Source organism: Erinaceus europaeus, chromosome 1 (genome assembly GCF_950295315.1).
Source record: "Erinaceus europaeus chromosome 1, mEriEur2.1, whole genome shotgun sequence".
NCBI classification, from domain to species: Eukaryota; Metazoa; Chordata; class Mammalia; order Eulipotyphla; family Erinaceidae; genus Erinaceus; species Erinaceus europaeus.
In genome coordinates, this window is record NC_080162.1 from 64,405,772 (window position 1) to 64,426,633 (window position 20,862).

Sequence of the window (20,862 nt, forward strand, 5' to 3'; positions counted from 1 at the left end):
CCTACCAAGCCCTGCCATGGCTATTTCTCCCAGTACATCTCAATTTGGACAGAATACACAAGGACACCAGGTTCAAGCCCCCACTCCCCACCTACAGAGGGGACGATTCTCAAGCCTTAAAGCAGGTCTGCAGGTATCCTTCTTCCATGTGGAGAGCAGCTCTGGTAAAACTAGCTGAAAAACTCACACCTCTATGGCCATAATGAGTAGAAGGTGCTGCCCTTTTGCCTATCTTGCTGTACCTAAATATCTACTGTGTAGTAAACCTATGCTTATCTTTAACCAGCACCTAGCCATGCCCCAAAGTCTTTTATTTTTTAATTAATATCAGTTAATGCTAAAGCAAAAGTGTCTACATACCTGCAGGTGAATTTCAGACAACTAGTACAGAAAAGGATATTCAATAAGGATACTTGCTGGGAAAGTTAAACAACTGAGTAACAGTGAGTCACCTACAAATAAAAAGTGTGCATGAAATTAAAAGTAAAGAACACTACATACACAGTCTGGTTGTGACTATCACTTATAACAAACATTCAAGCTTGACCTAAACAATATTCAGTTTACAACAATATTATGAGGATGCATATGTTAGGCAAAAGCCCTTTTAATGTCAATGAAATGTCTCAAAAACAAAGTGTAATACTGACTAAAACAATCACCACCACAATTGTAAAAAAGCAAAGAGATACAAAACAATTCAGTGATATAGGTCCAAAATTACTTTTCAGTGCTAAATTCTGCCTAACTTCAAGAGCAAGTAGGCTATGGTGGTGCAGGGGATTGAACCTGAGACTTTAGAACCTCAGGTATGAGTCTCTTTGCATAGCCATTAAATTATCTACCCCCTACCTTGGAACTCCCTATTTAAACCATGTGCACTTTTTTCTTTACAGTTTATTTTATTTTATTTTTTGCCACCAATGTTATAAATGGTGCCTGGTGCCTTCAGGTCTTCACTGCTCCAGGTGGTCTTTAAAAAAAAGAAAGAGAAAAAAAAAAAAAAGAGAGAGTCCAGGAGGTGGTGCAATGGATAAAAAAAGAGAGAGAGAGAGACAGAGGTACAAAGAGTGAGTAAGAAAGAGAGATACCTGCAGTCCTGTTCTACTACTCATGAAGCTTCCCCCTTTCAAATAAGGATAGGATCCTGAACCTGGTAATGTGGTTGCTATACAGGGTGAGCCTCCGGGGGCTGGACAGTTAAGTGTTCATATTGCCAAGGGTGAGCCACCACCCAACTCCCCATGGGCATTTTTATAATGCCACTTTCCAAAAGAAATATACAACAGAGAGTTGGGCAGTAGCGCAGCGGGTTAAAGGCAGGTGCTGCAAAGTGCAAAGACCAGCCTAAGGATCCTGGTTTGAGTCCCCAGCTCCCCATCTACAGGGGAGTCGCTTCACAAGTGATGAAGCAGGTCTGCAGGTGACTATCTTTCTCTCCCTCTCTCTCCGTCTCTCCCTCCTCTCTCCATTTCTCTCTATCCTATACAACAATGACAACAATAATAATAACCACAACAATAAAACAACAAGGGTAACAAAAGGGAATAAATATTTTTTTAAAAAAGAAATATACAAGTCACAGACACGATTTTAGATGTCCTAATAGTTGAATGTAATAAAAAGTAAACAGAAATTAAATTAATTATATTAAAATTATATTTTTATTTAACCCAATAAATTAAACACATTATTATCTGAGCTTTTAATCAGTATATAAAATTTTTGCATTCTTTGTCTTTTAAAACCAGGTATATTTTAAGAACATCTTAATTTGGACAGAATACACAAGGACTCAGGTTCAAGCCACCTGCAGAAGGGACGATTCTCAAGCCTTAAAGCAGGTCTGCAGGTATCATTGTTCCTCTCTGCCTCTCTATATCCCACAGGAGTGGTGGATTCATAGTGCAGGCACAAAGTCCCAGCAACTGGAGGCAAAAAAGAAAATAAGCTTTGCTTCAAATTTTCATGTGGACAAAAATATCTTTACTCTAAACACTAAATTATTTTAAATATTCAGTTCCAGTCTCTGAACAATGTAATGCATACAAAATAGAAAATGTTTCAATAGTATTTATCTTAGCATACCTGTTCAATTAGACACAGGTATAAATGGAAAAAATAACTTCTTGAAAAATCAGAATTTGTATCTGAAAATAACACATAAAGGTTATTGCAAAAAATTTAGAGAGATTTTTTAAATATTATCTTTATTTATTGTATAGAGACAGAAATCGAGAGGGAAGGAGAAAGACAGACAGGGAAGGAGAAAGAGACACCTGCAGCCCTGCTTCACCACTTGAGAAGCTTTCTCCCTGCAGGTGGGGGAGAGATCTATAAAATAACAGATAAACTTTGTTTAATCATGAGGCTTAGGAGCACTATGCCCACCCTTTCAAAAATCTATGCACAATTTTTGACCCACTCTAAAAAAAACTTTACTAATAAATAGCCCACTATTGACCAAAAGCTTTACAGATATAACACATATAGCAGATTTTCTATGATACACACACACACACACATATATGTATATATCATACTGTGGTATTAGAATAAAGAAGCTAGAGAAGAGTCAGAGCCAAGATGGTGACTTGGAGACACTGAAAACAACAACAGAGACATATGGGATGATCTCAAAAGAAGTAGCATTCGTATAATTGGCCTGCCAGAGGAAGAAAGAGAGGAAGAGGAAGTAAACATTCTAGAGGAAATTACAGAAGAAAACTTCCCAGACCTGAACAACAGAAAGGACATTAAGATTCAAGAATCCCAGAGAGTCCTAAACAAAATCAAACAAGACCTGAAGACACCAAGACACATCATAGTTACAATGAAAAGAAGTAAGGATAAAGAAAGGATCCTAGGAAGGCTGCAAGAAAAAAACAAAAAGTCACATACAGGGGAAAATCCATAAGACTATCAGCAGACTTCTCTACTCAAACTCTAAAAGCCAGAAGAGAATGGCAAGATATCTATCGAGCCCTGAATAAAAAGGGTTTCAACCAAGGATTATATATCCTGCTAGACTTTCATTCAAACTAGATGGAGGGATCAAAACCTTCTTAGACAGACAACAGTTAAAGGAGGCAACCATCACCAAGCCTGCCCTGAAAGAGGTTCTAAAAGACCTTTTATAAACAAGAACATCACTATAATACTTGCAATATATCAGAGCAAATAAAAAAAATTGTAGAATAATGACACTAAAATACATTAAATCCATAATATCAATAAATGCCAATGGCTTAAACTCACCCATCAAAAGGCACAGAGTGGGAGGATGGATCAGAAAATATAACCAAACTATATGTTGCTTGCAAGAATCCAATCTGACCTAACAAGATAAACACAGAATTAAAGTGAAAGGATGGGAAACTATCATACAGGCTAATGGACCACAAAAAAGGCAGGAACAGCCATTCTCATCTGACACAATAGATTTTAAATTAAACAAAGTAATATAAGAAAGGCAAGGTCATTACATAATGATTAGAAGATCAATCAGCCAAGAAGACTTAACAATTATTAACATCTATGCACCCAATGAGGGACCATCTAAATACATCAAACACCTACTGAAAGAACTACAAAAATACATCAATAGTAATACAATAATAGTGGGAGACTTTAACACCCCACTCTCACACTTAGACAGATCAACAAAGCAGAGAATCAACAAAGAAACAAGAGAATTAAATGAAGAGACGGACAGACTAGACCTCCTGGACATTTTCAGAGTTCTTCACCCCAAAAAACTGGAATACACATAGTTTTCAAATCCACACAACACATACTCAAGGATAGGCCACATGTTAGGCCACAAAGACAGCATTAACAAATTCAAGAGCATTGAAATCATCCCAAGTATCTTCTCAGACCACAGTGGAGTAAAACTAACATTTACCGAAAAACAGAAAATTACTAAAAGACATAGAATTTGGAAACTAAACAACATACTGCTTAAGAACCACTGGGTCAGGGAGTCGGGCTGTAGCGCAAAGCACAAGGACCAGCATAAAGATCCCAGTTCGAACCCCAGCTCCCCACCTGCAGGGGAGTCGCTTCACAGGCGGTGAAGCAGGCCTGCAGGTGTCTATCTTTCTCTCTTCCTCTCTGTCTTCCCCTCCCTCTCTCCATTTCTCTCTGTCCTATCCAACAATGACAACAACAATAATAACTACAACAATAAAACAACAAGGGCAACAAAAGGGAATAAAAAAAAAAATTTTTAAAAAAGTCAAAAAAAAAAAAAAAAGGACCACTGGGTCAGAGAGTCACTCAAGCAAGAAATTCAAATGTTTCTGGAAACAAATGAAAATGAAGACACAAGCTATAACAATATTTGGGACACAGGTAAAGCAGTATTGAGAGGGAAACTCATAGCCATACAATCACATATTAAAGAACAAGAAAAAGTTTAAATAAACGACCTTACTGCACACCTTAAGGACTCAGAGGAAGAGGAACAAAGGAACTCTAAGGCAACCAGGACAGAAATCACTAAAATTAGAGCATAAATAAACAACATTGAAAATAAGAGAACCATACAAAAGATCAATGAAGCCAAATGTTGGTTCTTTGAAAAATTAAACAAGATTGACAAACCCCTAGGCAAACTCACTAAACAATAGAGGAGATATCACAACTGACACCACAGAGATCCAGAAAATCATGCGAAACTTCTATGTAGAACTATATGCCACCAAGCTAGAAAATCTGGAAGAAATGGAAGAATTCCTAGAAACGTATGCCTCTCCAAAACTGAACCAAGAACTACAAAACCTAAGTATACCAATAACAGACAAAGAAATCGAAACAGTTATTAAGAATCTCCCCAACAACAAAAGTCCTGTACCAGAGGGCTTCACAAAGGAATTCTACAAAACCTTCAGAAAACAGTTAATACCCATACTTCTTTTTTATGTTTTTTAAATATTTATTTTATTTATTTATTCCCTTTTGTTGCCCTTGTTGTTTTATTGTTGTAGTTATTACTGTTGTTGTCGTTGTTGGATAGGACAGAGAGAAATGGAGAGAGGAGAGGAAGACAGGAGGAGAGAAAGACAGACACCTGCAGACCTGCTTCACCGCCTGTGAAGCGACTCCCCTGCAGGTGGGGAGCCGGGGTTCGAACCGGGATCCTTATGTCGGTCCTTGTGCTTTGCGCCACCTGCGCTTAACCCGCTGTACTACAGCCCGACTCCCAATACCCATACTTCTAAAACTTTTCCAGAAGATCGAAGAAACAGGAACACTCCCTTCCACCTCATATGAAGGACGGCAGCAACAAATGCTGGAGAGGCTGTGGGGACAAAGGAACCCTTCTGCACTCTTGGTGGAAATATAAATTGGTCCAGCCTCTCTGGAGAGCAGTCTGGAGAACTCTCACAAGGCTAGACACGGACCTTCCATATGAGCCAGTAATTCCTCTCCTGGGAATATACCCCAAGGATTCCATAAGCCCAACCAAAAAGATATGTGTACAACTATGTTTATAGCAGCACAATTCATAATAACTAAAACCTGGAAGCAACCCAGGTGCCCAACAACAGATGAATGGCTGAGAAAGCTAGGATATATATATATATATATATATATATATATATATATATATATATATATATATCCAGTGGAATACTATGCAGCTATTAAGAACAATGAACCCACCTTCTCTGATCCATCTTGGATGGAGCTAGAAGGAATTATGTTAAGTGAGCTTAGTCAGAAAGGTAAAGATGAGTATGAGATGATCCTACTCATCAACAGAAGTTGAGAAAGAAGAACAGACAGGGAAACTAAAAGCAGGATCTGACTAAATCTAGAGTAGGGCACCAAAGTAAAAACCCTGTGATGAGAGGGAGGGTGGACATTCGGCTTCCCAGTGGGGGGGGGGGGGTGTAAGTGGGATGGAACACAGTCTTTTGGTGGTGGGAATGGTGTTTATGTACACTTCTATTAAATTGTAGTCATATAAATCACTATTTAATTAATATGAGGGGGGAAATTGATTGTATGTCTTGAACTGTTTAAAGCACAGAGTCTTTTTAATACATAGGCTAAGTCTTGGATATGTTAACTCTCTCAAAAGCCTAGACCAGGGAGAACAGAAGCAACTGTTGGCACAGCTATATACAAGATGCTGGGTATTATACAGCAAATCCTAACAAAGGGACTTGTCAAAGTTAACCCAATTACCAAATAATATGATGATAACAATTAACTATCCACTGTCTTTTTGAACCCTAAGACAACAGGAACTTCATATTTCCACTATAGAGCCTATATTTCCCCCAGTCCTGGAACCTTAGGGTAGGGCACACTTTCCTGCATGCTTCTCTCAATTCATATCAAATAACACTGCATCCACCGATCACAACCTAATCAATGCAACGAGTGCCACCTCAGCATGCTTCACTTCAGACTGTGTCCAGAGACTTCAGGTGTGGAATGACAACCCTTCAGCTTCATTACTTGGGTGAGACCTTTCCTTTCATAGTATTCTCTAATTACATTCCAGGTGGTTCACTTCCTAACAAAGTCCCAAAACCTAGATACAGACCAGGTCCCCTAGTTTATGTATCCATAAACTAGGGCAAAATATATACCTGAAAGCAAAAGTACACAATAGTCTACAGTGAGTACCCCCCAACACTTCCACTATTCAAGCACTATTCCAGCCTTCAGGTCCATAATTGTTCAACAATGTGTTTGGCTTCGTATATTAACTCTCTTTTCAGCCACCAGTTTCCAGATGCCAGCATGATGCTGACCAGAGTTTCTTGGACAGACAACCCCACCAATGTGTCCTGGAGCTCCTTTCCCAGAGACCCACCCTACTAGGGGAAGAGAGAGGCAGACTGGGAGTATGGACCAACCAGTCAACACCCATGTTCTGCAGGGAAGCAATTACAGAAGCCAGACCTTCCACCTTCTGCAACCCACAATGACCTTGGGTCCATACTCCCAGAGGAATAAAGAATGGGAAAGCTATCAGGGGAGGGAATGGGATATAGAGATCTGGTGGTGGGAATTGTGTGGAGTTGTACCCCTCCTATCCTATGGTTTTGTTAGTCTCCTTTTTTAAATAAATAAATAAATAGAAGCTAGAAAAAAGAAAATGTTACTAAAAATAGTCATAAGAAAACATATGTACAGTACTATACTGTATCGATATTATAACCACATCATTGGTTTATAAGAAAATCCTCTTAAAATAAATTCATTCAGTTCAAACTTGTGTTGTTGTAGGGTCAACTGCATATTGTTTGTGCCTGCTGAACATAAAATCAGCCCTCCTAAATATATCAAATCAGGCATGAATAACTTCAATTAAGCATTTAGGGAATTTCTCACTAGTAATAGAGGAGTAAGTTTAGTCAGCAAGTATCCAGCCATGTTGAAGCATGTGGGCTCTAATTATTTTTAATTATATACTGCTTTTCCCATATACCCTTTTCCCAAGGACAGGTAGACCACACGGAAAGCAGCTTCAAGGTCTTCAGACAGTATCTGCCATTACAGAGATTATGAACCACATCAGAGTGAAGGCTACGTTTTTCTATTCACAGTAAGGTTGTTTTTTCCTGTAATAATCTTTTCCCTCCTTTTATTGGTAAATCAAGAAAATGTGCATTTTCCTTTAAAGGGTTAATTCTCCAAAAGGTATCACCAAAGTCAAATCTTTAAAATATAATTTGTAATAACCTAAGTCTAGCAACACATATATTTATATAACAAAGTATGGTATGCTAATGCAAAGCAGGCGGCTTGAGGGAAAGGAGCTGCCTAATATTTTAATATTTTGACCTTTTTCCCCATTTTTTAATATGTGGTATTATTTTAATATGTTGCATTCTGCCTCTCAGTATGTTTTCATTTGCTTCTACAATGTTTGGAGCCTCTAAAAGTCACAATTGTAGAGCAAAAAGGCCAAGGGCAAGAGAAGTCTGGTTGGCTCAGTGAGGGCAAAATAGCACTGTCTGTCTGTCACCTGCAAAACTTGCAAGGTCACTTATTAACTAGTTTGGTCAAGTTTGGTACATTTCCCCTCAGGCCACCTCACTCCACTGCAAAGTTCTCAATACAGAGTATGACTTCAAATAATAGACTACATGAGTCTGGCTAATAAAAAAATAGGGAAAAATGGATCCAGGCAGTGGCACACCTGGTCGAACACTCACATTACAGTGCACAAGGACCCAGGTTCAAGTCCCTGCCTGCAGGGGGAGAGCTTCACAAGTGGAGAAGTAGGGCTGCAGGTATCCCTCTATCTCTTTCCTTCTCTATCTACCCCTCCCCTCTCAATTTTTCTGTTTCTATCCAATAGTAAATAAATAAAAATATTTTTAAAAATGGAAAACAGAAAGAAAATGTGGTTTGAGTTAATTTACTATTATGCTGTGTAACATGATATACTTCTTCATAAACAAAAATGACATGCAATTTACCAAGATAAAGTTCATAACACATCTGGACAGCCAGTTGCATTAGACCTTGAGTTTGCATATTTACTAGTTATTTTAGATAAATATATTTAAAAAGTAGCTTTGCCTTGTTTCACTGTAGCATTAAGAACGGGTGCTGGAAATAAACAAAATGACACACTGAAAAATCTGAAATGATAGGAACCAGTTTGCTAACTACCAAATATGGTCAATGCATATTTAATTCAGTATATTGTTTAAAATTCACTTATTTTATTGGGGATAGGGGTTAGAGGAGAGGAGAGAAAGACCAAAGCAACTCTAGCTTCTGGTAATACTGGAGTATGGTGGAACCTGGGACCCAGGCCCTCAAGCATCAAAGTCTAGTACACAATGTCTGTGCTATCTCCCTGGCCCTGACTTTTTTGGGTTTTTTTTAAAGCATTTTTTAAAGATATATATTTATTTATTCCCTTTTGTTGCCCTTGTTGTTTTATTGTTATACTTTTGTTATACTTATTCTTGTTGTCGTTCTTGGATAGGACAGAGAGAAATGGAGAGAGGAGGGGAAGACAGAAAGGGGGAGAGAAAGATAGACACCTGCAGACCTGCTTCACCGCCTGTGAAGCGACTCTACTGTAGGTGGGGAGCCTGGGGCTCAAACTGGGATCCTTATGGTCCTTGTGCTTTGCACCATGTGCGCTTAACCCACTGCACTACCACCCAACTCCTTTTTTTTTTTTTTTTTTAAGGAGTTGAAGCAAGGCATTTATTCTTTTGCAAAAGGGCATGCCACCAAAAGTGGCAGTCAGGCAGCAGCCGCTCCCCCTCACCCTTCTCCCATCTTTTATACCTGCTGCAGAACTGTCTCCTCCACCCCTGGGCTGGGCTTCAGAGCTCACAATCTCCCTGTTATCTAAATAAAGAAAGGAAGAGAGTCTGAGGGTCTCTGCTGGAGGATTTCTGGCCCTGACTTTATCCATTGTTGAAGAAGTATGTTTTTAAAAGTGAATACCTCCTCCCCTCAAAGCAGGGCTTTCCACTAAAGGATGATCAAGAAATATATGGTGGAGGGTCTGGATGGTGATACCCCCAGTAGAGAGTAGAGTGCACACATTATTATGTTCAAGGATTCAGGTTTAAGATTCTAGTCCCCAACCTACAGGAGGGGAAGCCTCACAAGCAGTGAAGCAGGGCTACTGGTGTCTTTGTTCTATCTCTCTCTCTCTCTCAAATATGTTTATTTATTTATAGAGACTGAGAGAACTTGAGAGGGTAGGGGGAGATAGAGAGAGACAGAGAGACAACTGCAACACTGCTTCACCACTTGTGAAACTTTCCCCCTGCAGGTAGGAGCAAGGGACTTGAACCTAGGTCCTTGTGCACTGTAATGTGAGAGTTTAACCAGATGCGCCACCTCCTGGCCCCTTTGTTCTCCCTCTTTACCTTACTCTTCCTTCTCAATTTCTCTGTCATATCAAATTAAAAAAAAACAAAATCTGAAAGGGAATGAGGAGTTAGTGCAGCGGGTTAAGCGCACGTGGCGCAAAGCGCAAGGGCTGGCATAAAGATCTGGGTTCATGCCCCCGGCTCCACCTGCAGGGGAGTCGCTTCACAGGTGGTGGTGAAGCAGGTCTGCAAGTGTCTATCTTTCTCTCCCCATATCTGTCTTCCCCTCCTCTTTCCATTTCTCTCTGTCCTATCCAACAACATCAATAACAACAACAAGGGCCACAAAAGGGAAAATAAATATATAAATAAAAATTTTAGAAAAAAATTTTTTTAGAGAACTGGGGAGACAGCATAATGGTTATGCCCTTTGCGTAACCTTCATGCCTGAGGCAATAAGCTCCCAAGTCCAATCTCCAACACCACCATAAGCCAGAGCTGAGCAGTGCTCTGGTCAAATAAATAAAATAAAATGAAAATGAAAAATAAAGTAAAATAAAATATACTCATTTATTTTAGGAGTAAGAAATATCTCACTGGGTAGGGCATATGACTTTTAGTATGTGAAACACAGGTTAGAGCCAAGTACCACAACACCAGGGGAAGCTTTTCGGTGTCTACCTCTCTAGTTCTTTATCTGAATAAAAAAATATATATATTATTTTAAAAGTTGACCCAGGAGCAGTGAAACAGCACATGCTGAAAGCCACATCTACACATACACACTCTCACACACACATTAAAAAAAAAAAAATCTGTCATTGCTGTTGTTGACCAGAAACTGGCTCAATTCTGACTTATGATAGATAGTACCAGGAATTAAACCTGGGACCTCCAAGCCTTATACATGAAGCAAATCAATAAATCCTTTCAATCAGTATCCCATACATAAAACCTCTAGGAAGGTGGGGGTATAGCATAATGGTTATGCAAAGAGACTTTCATGCCTGAGGCTCTCAAGTCCCAGGTTCAATCCCCGACACAGTCTTAAGCCAGAGCTGAGCAGTGCTCTGGTAAAAAAAAAAAAAAAAAAAAACACCTCTAGGAGTATGCTTACTAAGAAATGTTCAGACCTACTCAGCTTGATTTTTCTCATCTAGTGTAGTTCCAACTACTATCTTAAATAGAGTATCTGAAGAAGAACGTAAAGAACAAACATAAAGGAGGTAAGGATAAAAAGAAGAAAGAGAAACAAAGGAGGGAGTTCTTGGCCAGACACAACAAAGCTATTACAACACTACAGTGAGTAAAATAATAATGTGCCATCAAAGGGATAAACAAACAGGCCCAACGGACAGACTACAAAGGCCAGAAACAAACCCACCCAGCTAAAGAAATGATGTGTGAGGGAGACACACTGTAGAAATGAAGACACTACTCATTCAGTAGTTGTATTGGAACAACTACTTATCCTTCAGGGGAAAAAAAAAATTATAAAGGTTCCACTATTTTACGTAACACACAAAAATCAATTACAGATGGACTAGAAACACAAGCATAGACAATTAAAAAGAAATTATAAAATATTTTACTGAAGTCAGACTAAAAAAAAAGCATTTTTAACAAGACACAGAAAAAAAAAAAAAAAAAAAACCAAGACACAGAAAAGACAACCCATAAAGAAAAATAATGGTCATGGGAGTCCGGCAGTAGCGCACTGGGTTAAGCACACATGGCGCAAAGCACAAGGACCAGCATAAGGATCCCGGTTCCAGCCCCCGACCCCATCTGTAGGGCAGTCGCTTCACAGGCGGTGAAGCAGGTCTGCAGGTGTCTATCTTTCTCTCCCCCTCTGTCTTCCCCTCCTCTCTCTATTTCTCTCTGTTCTTTCCAACAATAACGGCACCAATAACAACAATATAAATAAATAAATAAATAAATAAATAGAAGTAAAATGGATAAGTTCATTGCTGCTAAAAATACTTTTTAAAAAAAGAAAAAAGAATGGTCAACTTAACTATGTTAAAATTAAAACTTCCCTAAGGACCGAAAGAAAAAAAAAATTTTAAAGATTTTTTAATTTATTTATGAGAAAGATAGGAGAGAGAAAGAACCAGACATCACTCTGGCACATGTGCTGCCAGGGATCGAACTCAAGACCTCATGCTTGAGAGTCCAAAGCTTTACCACTGCGCCACCTCCCAGACCACGAAAGAAAATATTTTTAACCCACATATCTAACAACACTTACTTATATATCCAGAACATGTAAAAATCTCTCAAAATAGTTTTTAAAAAATCTACTAAAAAATTGGCAAAATATAGGCTAACTTATCAAAAAGGCTGTACAGTTGATAAGGAAGCATATGAAAAGGTGTTTAGCATCATTAATCATCATAGCAATGCAAAAACTACATATGACACCTACCTAACAGTGTGGTAAATTAAATATATATATATAGTAATTAGCACCAAATGTTGATTAGATGCAGAGAGAATTATATCTAAATTGCTAGTGGAACTCCAAAAGTGGTATAGTCATTCTAGAATAGAGTAATGCAGGGAAAGGGGGTCAGGTGGTAGCACAGTGGGCTAAACACATATGGCATGAAGTGCAAGGACTCAAGGAACCCTGTTCGAGCCCTGGCTCCCCACCTGCAGGGTGGGTCATTTCACAAACAGTGAAGCAGGTCTGCAGGTGTCTTTCTCTCCCCTTCTGTCTTCCTCTCCTCTCTCGATTTCTGTCATATCCAGCAACAACAACAGTAATAACAACAACAACAAAATGGAAAAAATGGCCTCCAGGAGCAATGGATTCACTTCATAGTGAAGGCACTGAGCCCTGGAGGCAAGAGAGGAAGAGAGGAAGAGAGAGAGATGCAGGGAAAAAAAGCTAAAAGTATACATGCATACTGCCGGGCTGGCTTAATGTCCAACAGCATACCACCCCAAAATTTCACTACTGGGAACTTATCTAAGAAATGAAAACTCAAACTCACATAGAAATCTAAACACTAATGTTCATAGCAATTTTCTTCATAATAACCCCAAACTGGAAATAGCTCAGATGTCCTTTAAGGGATGAATATTTAAACTCATTATGGTATACCTATAGCATGGGCAACTCAGCAACAACACAAAACAGGAATGAACTAACTAACCATTCATGTAAGCAACAACATGGATGGATCTCAAGAGAATGGGGCAGGGGGGAGCAATGTAAAAAGCTCATAAATCATTTCACTGATGTAATATTTTTGAAATGAGAGATTATGGAAGTGAAGAGCAGATTAGCAACTGACAGTGGGAGGGAGTGGTATATGGTTATATAAAGAAGTAGCAGAAGGGGCCACGTAGTCCCGGGTCCCCACCTATAGGGGGAAAGCTTCATGAGTGGTGAAGCAGGGCTGCAGGAATCTATCTCTCTGTCTCTCCCCCTCTACCAGCCCTTTCCCTCTCAATTTCTACTGGCTCTATCCAATAAATAAAAATAATACCAAAAATAAAAAGAAAGAAGTAGCGGAAGGAGACTATGGCACTTAAATGTGGTGTTAGTTACAGGAATAGATACACATAAAATGGCACAGAACAGAATGAATACATGTAAATGGGAATTTTAATCGAATGCATTCTCTAATCTGTACCAAGGTCAAATTTCTGGTTTTAATACTTATACTAAAGTTATCCAAGATGCTACACTGTGGGAAGCTGAGTGGCAGGATCCCTGTACATTTTTCACCTGTTGTTGTTGTTGTTATTATTATTATTATTATTTTACCAGAGCACACTGATCATCTTTGGTTTATGGTGGTGCAGGGGACTGAACCTGGAACTTCGGAGTCTCAGGCATGAGAGTCTGTTTGCATAACTATTATTATGCTATCTGCCCCAACCCCACCCCACCCCACCCCCGCCCTTGTTTGTTTGTTTTAAATGTCATTCCCTACCACCACGCCCACCTCTCCTCCTTTTCTTTATCTGTGATGAGAAAGCGAGCGGTGGAATCCAGAGGCACAAAGCTCTGCAGCAAAAATGAATAACTAAATATAATTAATTCATTAAGATAAAGTTACCTCTTTTCAACATCCTTATATTTCTCCATCCTCACTTTCAGTGATACCTAGAGGTGGCAAGAGTCCCCTATTTTAAACTATTCATTAGGGACATCCATGGTATTAGGGGCACTTTGTCAGTCTCTGTCTCCAGCTCCATCTCTTGGAACAGGCTATTTATTTCACAGACCTCCACATTGCCAAGTTTGCATCAAGTGTCCTTCAACATTCAGCTCCAGCTCTCTCTCTCCTAAGTTATTCACTGAGACTCAACTCAGATTCTACCTGTTCCTTGAACTCTCTTATGAATTTCTAAAGTGAATCGCTCCCTTCTCTGGGCCATACCTATATCTTGCACCACCTCCACTCTCACACACAGTTCACTAAATTACCTGTAACTCAAGATCTCAGTCTCTCTGCCTAACTATAAGGTAAGACCTGTTCCTTTTTGATACCTGGTGATACAGGGAAACATCGTCAAGTTTTCTCGCACCCAGTTAAGTGCACATAGTACTAAGAGCAAGAATAAGTTTGAGCCCACAGCTCCCCACCTATAGGGGGGATGCTTCACAAGGGGAGAGGCAGATCTGCGGGTGTCTACTTCTCTCTCCTCTTAGTTTCTCTCTACCCTTTAAAATAAATAAATAAATGCCATATATATGTAACTTTGATGTGCTTCAGACTGAAAGTATGAGTTTTACCATGCATAACACTTTTGTCATTAAAATATTGATATTCTAATAGATATTTAGAGAAAATATTATTAGCCTTCCTAAGAAGTTTTAAATCTAGCAACAGACTGGGGTTTTTCTAGACTTATTGATCAGTAAAAAGTACAAGTGCATCTACTCAATAAATATGCATCTTTCAAATATTATTTCCCCAGACCCTGAAGGCTGCCTTCAGGAAGGAGAAGCAAGCTCAGTGCTTGGGGTTTGAAGCAAACATGTTCAGAAGTGCTACCACTAAAGCTCTCTGTTCAAATCTAAATTCAGCAGAATTGTTATTTTATTGCTTGGTTTTAAGAAGGCTAAGACAATCTCCAAAAATATCAATGTTCCAAACATATGAAAGCATGTGATTTATATAAACATGATGAGAAGTTAAAGCATATTATCAATCTTACAAGTAATATCTCATCTTCTATTCTACATTCTTGAAGCCACTTTCTCTGGCCTGAAAACAGACATTCTTTCACTGAGGAGACCTTGATAGTGTATGACCCCACCAAAAGTATGTATATATGTGTAATTTTGTGGAGAATGAAAGATCCTAAGATCCTGAAGAAAATGAACTTGGGGAGCGAATGGAAGTAGATTAAACAATACCACATGATTGTCCTGTCATTGAAACACAAAGCAAAGATAAACTCTAATAAAGAAAGTCAGTGACCTTCTAGACAATTCTGTGGGAAAATCCAAGGCACTTGAAATTCACATTTGTCTTGCTTTCAGCATTACTGGTCTTTGTCACAAGCCAAAACAACAACTGTGGATTTTAAAAGACCAGAAATTAACTTTAGATTCCTAATCTTTGGATTTTAAATATTATCAAGAGCATTATTATACTTATCAAAAAAAAAGACTATCAGAAAAAATTTCATTAGTTCTGGGAACAGAAATGGAAAATAACAAAGACCCTAGAACTTCTGAAGGAACAACTAAAACTTCAAAATAAGAAGTCATTTCATTCCTTGCTCTTTCATCCCCACTCTGCTCTCTTGTACCGATCTAATTTTACCACCATAAGAACTGTATAAAGAAAGGAATCATGAACTTCACAAACTATCAATGGACATTGACAAATGAACAAAGGTCTTCCTAGTGACAACTTACAAAAACTTTGAAAAGGCAATTTCAGTGTAAAAAGAAAAGAATTTTCAGGGGTTGGGTGGTAGCGCAGCAGGTTAAGTGCAGGTGGTGCAAAGCCCAAGGACCGGTGTAAGGATCCCGGTTTGAGCCACCAGCTCCCCACCTCAGGGGAGTCGCTTCACAAGTGGTGAAGCAGGTCTGCAGGTTTCTCTCCACCTCTCTGTCTTCCCCTCCTCTCTCCATTTCTCTGTCCTATCTACAAACGACGACATCAATAACAAGAACAATAATAAGTACAACAATAAAAAAACAAGGGCTACAAAAGGGAAAATAAATAAATAAATAAACAATTTCTCTAGTATTTATATGGTAATTTGGGAGCACAGGGAACTGAACCCAGGATCTCAACAAAGGAAGCATGTAGTCTACCTGGGAGCTGACTCCCTGGTACTGCATACAGTAGTTTTGGAAATCAAAGTAAAAAAGTTAAAACAAAAATAAAAAGCAGAGATGTTCCAACAATGGAAGGTGGATAATGCAAGTGACAAAAAATACTTTATTTTCCTTTGTCATATATTTTAAGTATTTATTAAAGATATAGAAAGAGGGGCAAGGAGATAATTCTGTGCGTTAGAGCACAGGATTTTGCATGCCTAAAGCCATAAGAGGCCCCAGGTTCAACCTCAAGTATCCCATAAGCCAGAACTGAGATGTGCTCTGATCAGTCTTCTCTCTCTTTCTCACCCCCTCAAATCCCCCCCACTTTCTCATAGAAAAATATAAATAAAAGAAAGGAAGGGAAGGAGGAAAGAAGGGTGGAAGGGAGAGGAGGAATAAAGAAAGGAGAGAGAGAAGGGGAGAGGAAGGGAGGGGAGAAGAGGGGAGAGGAGAGGAGGGAACCAGAGGATCATAGTGTATACAAGCAATGCTCAGGATTAAACTCAGGACCTCAACCTTGGAAGCCGTTGTCTACCATTATATAACCTGACTACTCTTTGTCTTTAAATGTATGTCAAATGTTGAAATTTTGCACCAAGACTAAGTCCATGAAACAACCCTACCTTTTAGTCATTTTATATGCTAATGTAGTCAGCTGACCTAAGATCTTGGTCTTGTTTTCCTTTGTGACCTCTGAAAATTCCATCCAGGGCTTAGTCCTCTAATAGATACCTCGCTCCACCAACACTGGTCATTTCCATCAGGAACATCACCATAAGCCCTCTTGTAGGCCTCTACAAGACTTGGATCTCACTACAGAGCAGCAATGGAGGGGACAGCACCACTCTGAAGGGACCAACCTACTCTGCCACTCTAGGAAGACTGGTCCTGAAATGAGTGCCACCTAGGATGTTCCTAGCTGTAACCATGGACAGCAAATAGACTGACAAGGACTTAAGAGGTCACACAGGCTCCTGTGCCAAATATGAATATACATGGCCCCTAGGTCAGATCAATGAGGTAAAAGTTTAAGGTATTTATTTATATACTTTCCTCTGCCCTAATCCAGCTTTCTAGCCCTATTATAAACTCTGACACCATTTTTTCCAGACGATATTTTCAGTCCACCTGCATATTAGCTAACAGGCTCAGACAAAAAATTTTAAGCTCTATTCCTACCTTTGGGTTCCTGTTTATTAAACAATTGTCCTGCTTTAGAGCTTACCATTTTTTAGCCACCAAGGTGCAGATGCTATCATGACGCCATCCTGACTTCCCTAGGCAGATGACTTCACCAGTGTGTCCTAGAACCTTTCCTTTCCAAATCTCTGCCTCACTAGGGAAAGATAGAAACAAGCTGGGGATATGGATCTACCGGCCAACACCTATGTCCAGCAGAGAAGCAATTATAGAAGTCAGACCTTCCGCCTTCTTCACCCCATAGAGATCTTTGGTCCATACTCCCAGAGGGATAATATTAGAATAGTGAAGCTTCTGCAGGTGTCTCTGTCTCTCTCCTTCTCTACCTCCCCCTCCTCTCTTAATGTCTCTGTCTTTATCTGATAATTAAAAAATACACATATTTAAAAAGAATAGTGAAGCTTCCAATGGAAGAGATGGGACACAACTCTGGTGGTAGGAACTATATGGAATTGAACCTCTATTATCTTAAAATGTTTTTCATCATTATTAATCAGTAGTAAAAATTTTTTAAAAATAAAATCCCATCCAGAATTGCATGAGATACTTCCTTACTAGACAACATCTAGTTTTCATTTAATACTTTGCCAAAGGTAGACATAAGCGCCAATCCTTGGGACAGCCAAGTCCTCAGCTTCTAGTAAAACAGGTGTGCATTCAAATCTGCAAATCTTCACGTGGCCTCAGACAGATGATTCAACTGCTCTAAGTCTCAAATTTCCTGTCTGGAAAATGGAATAAGGGGTCAGGTGATAGTGCACCAAGTAGAGTGCACATGTTACAGTGTGCAAGGACACATATCACTGGGAGATGAGAAACTGTACCCATTTGTCAGCAACTGTACTGTAAACCATTCTACCCCCAATAAAATGGTGGGGGAGAGATGAGCAGTGTAAGGTATTACATCAGAGGTTACAATGAGCCAACACAGTCTCCTCACTTTTATAGAATACTCAATTAGCGTCCTGACATCATACTAATGAACTGAAAGCACAGGAAAACATCATATTTTCTCTGTATTTAAAATATTATATTAACTGATGGCGTACCTAGCATTAACTCTGTTTAAGATGCACAGGCAGAAGAGGCTGGGTGGTGGTTCATCTGGTAGGATGCACACATGACCATGTTGGAGGACCTGGGTACAGCCCCAGGCCACCGTGAGAGTACAGTGGAGGAAGCTTCACAAGCAGTAGAGAGATGCTGGGGTGCTCCTCCTTCTGTGTATCTTCCTCCTCCCACAAAAAAAAAAACCTACTAAGAGCGCTGGAATTATTGAATGGTGCAGGCACTGAGACCCATTGGTAGCCCTAGTAGAGGAAGGAAGGAAAGAAGGAATGTAGAAAATAGTCTTTTATCTTCTGAATCAGTGTGCTTTAAATTTCAAAGTGCAGCGTTGGGGAATAATTATGAATCAGTGCACACTGGGATGGGATCAGAGATTCTGCATTTCTAACAAGTTGTCAGATGATGGTGATGCAGCTGATTCACAGAACAAGCATTATGCAGCAACCTGGATGTAGAATGTAAATTTCACAATTAGCCTATTAATATGATTATGTGTAGGATGCAAGAAATAAGTGTATATGTATGATTAGTCCATAAACTAGACCACCAAAAAAAAAAAAAATGGGCAAACGAGAATAGAGAGAGAAGCAAAAGAATAGTTTTATTTGCCCCAACACGCAGCTGTCAAAGAGAATGAAAGCTCCATGACAAAATAAAACATTTGTTTACATATTAGACACTAAAAACCAAAATAATAAGTTATGTTAAGATTGTAATAATAATATTATTATATGTAAGCACAATTTGTACTTATGTCACACCCCAAAGATGCCTGGGTAGAGGACTGTATTTTGCACAGGAATGCAGTATTTTCACAAGCTTCCGGCACTTTATGCTTAACAACTTTTTAGTTCTTTGAGAATTAACACAGAGATGTGGAAGCACAGGAAAGATTCAGGGGGGGAAAAGGCTCAGAATCAAAAGAAAAACAATAATATAGCAGGAGAGGAGATGGCAAACAGCTCAGTTCAGATTAAGATAGGAGATCTTAGGTTGCGATTATCTCCAGGTTCTTACCTATAATGGTAGCAGAGCTTGGGCTCGTATTTTTATTTGTTTTGTTACTGTCCAGGGTATCAAGTAATACAGTTCTTGGCTGTGCAAACTCAAACTGTACAAGTAGTTGACTTTCAGGGTAACCTTGAAAAGCTTTAGGGGCGTCTGCTTCTGGCTGATTGCCCTCTTGCCAGAATCTTCCCGCCAGCTCCAGAAAGATACTACTGCCCAGACAGAAAATGGTCTTGGCAACCTCCTTTCCCGCTTGAAGCCCTACCAGGACTAAAGATGGCGGTGAAACACTAGCTAGGGGTACAAGACAGCGCAAGCAATCTGCCCCAAAGAAAAATGGCCTCCATTAACCATCTCGAGGCTTTCAAAGCCAGCCCAAAACAAAAATGGCGATAATGGCATACATTGAGGCTAATGAGCCGTGGAGGTGTTTGGCAAAAGGAGAAGCAACTACCCACAAGAATCGGTCGCCTCTTAGACCAAAAGAAAAAAATCCAACGATTTCCGTGACAGAGAACTTCTCATCAACGAAGTTACTGGTGCAAGGATGGGAAAACTATTATAGTCTCATTATTGTCTTAATGAGACTATAATAGGAAATACAAACTGGAAAGTAAAGGGTGACTTTCACAGTGCCGGTACATTTTTAAATTGTGGTATTTTAATGTAGCTGCACATTATAACCATATTTCCTTACAGTTTTATATCTATAGAATGCAAGTTTTTGCCCTCGAACTGCAAAACGGGACTCAGGAGACTGAGCGGGAGATGTTTGATTTTTGAAAGGCACAGACTCAGTGAGACTTGGGCTTCCATTTAAGCCCCAAACCTAGGACTGAGGGCGGAAAGGCTTTTGAGAGCGGCCAGCACACACTGCGCATGTCCGCTCATGTCCTCTTCCAACCCGACCGCACGATGGCCTGACTCCTCCTTTTCTCCAGGTTTTCGAGGCAACCGTACACAAGGGAGGGGGGAATTGAATTTAAGCCGAAAGACCCAAATTCAGATGCTCTGTGATTGGTCGAATCTGCGTGCTCTGACAACGGAGCCCGCCAGACAGCCTGTTTCTCCTCTGCAATAAATACTCTTTAAATGTTCTCCATGACGTATATGCTGTATTCTCTGAAAAGTTCACTCGATATACTTTTAATTGTTCAGTTTTAACAATTTATAGAGGTAAACTCCGAATTATCGCCGCCCGCTGTCCATTCTGATTATTGACTAGACCCCCCCCCCTTTTTTTCCCCCTGGGACCGTCAGTAAAACCCGGAGACCCAGGAGCACAGAACGGACCCGCGTGAGAAGAACTGCGCATGCTCCGTCTCCGTGCGCAGGCGCGGTTGCCAGGGGAGGCGGCGGAGGCGGCGGCAGTGCGAGTAAGTGTCGGCTTCTGGGGTCCGCTGGCGGCGGCAGCGGCTTGGGAAAGCGCTGCAGCGGGTGGGCAGGTGAGAGCGCTGGATCCCGTGCTGA

General features: G+C 39.8%; 1 long non-coding RNA gene across 1 annotated transcript; it reads right to left on the reverse strand.

The window, feature by feature from the left end:
• Window positions 1-1,827: 1,827 nt before the first annotated feature.
• On the reverse strand, window positions 1,828-19,609 carry LOC107522606 (uncharacterized). The gene is made up of 3 exons (XR_009548639.1): window positions 19,402-19,609; window positions 3,259-3,337; window positions 1,828-1,928 (listed from the first exon to the last, which is right to left on the reverse strand). It is a non-coding gene; the product is annotated as an uncharacterized LOC107522606 (long non-coding RNA).
• Between the last annotated feature and the right edge of the window lie 1,253 nt (window positions 19,610-20,862).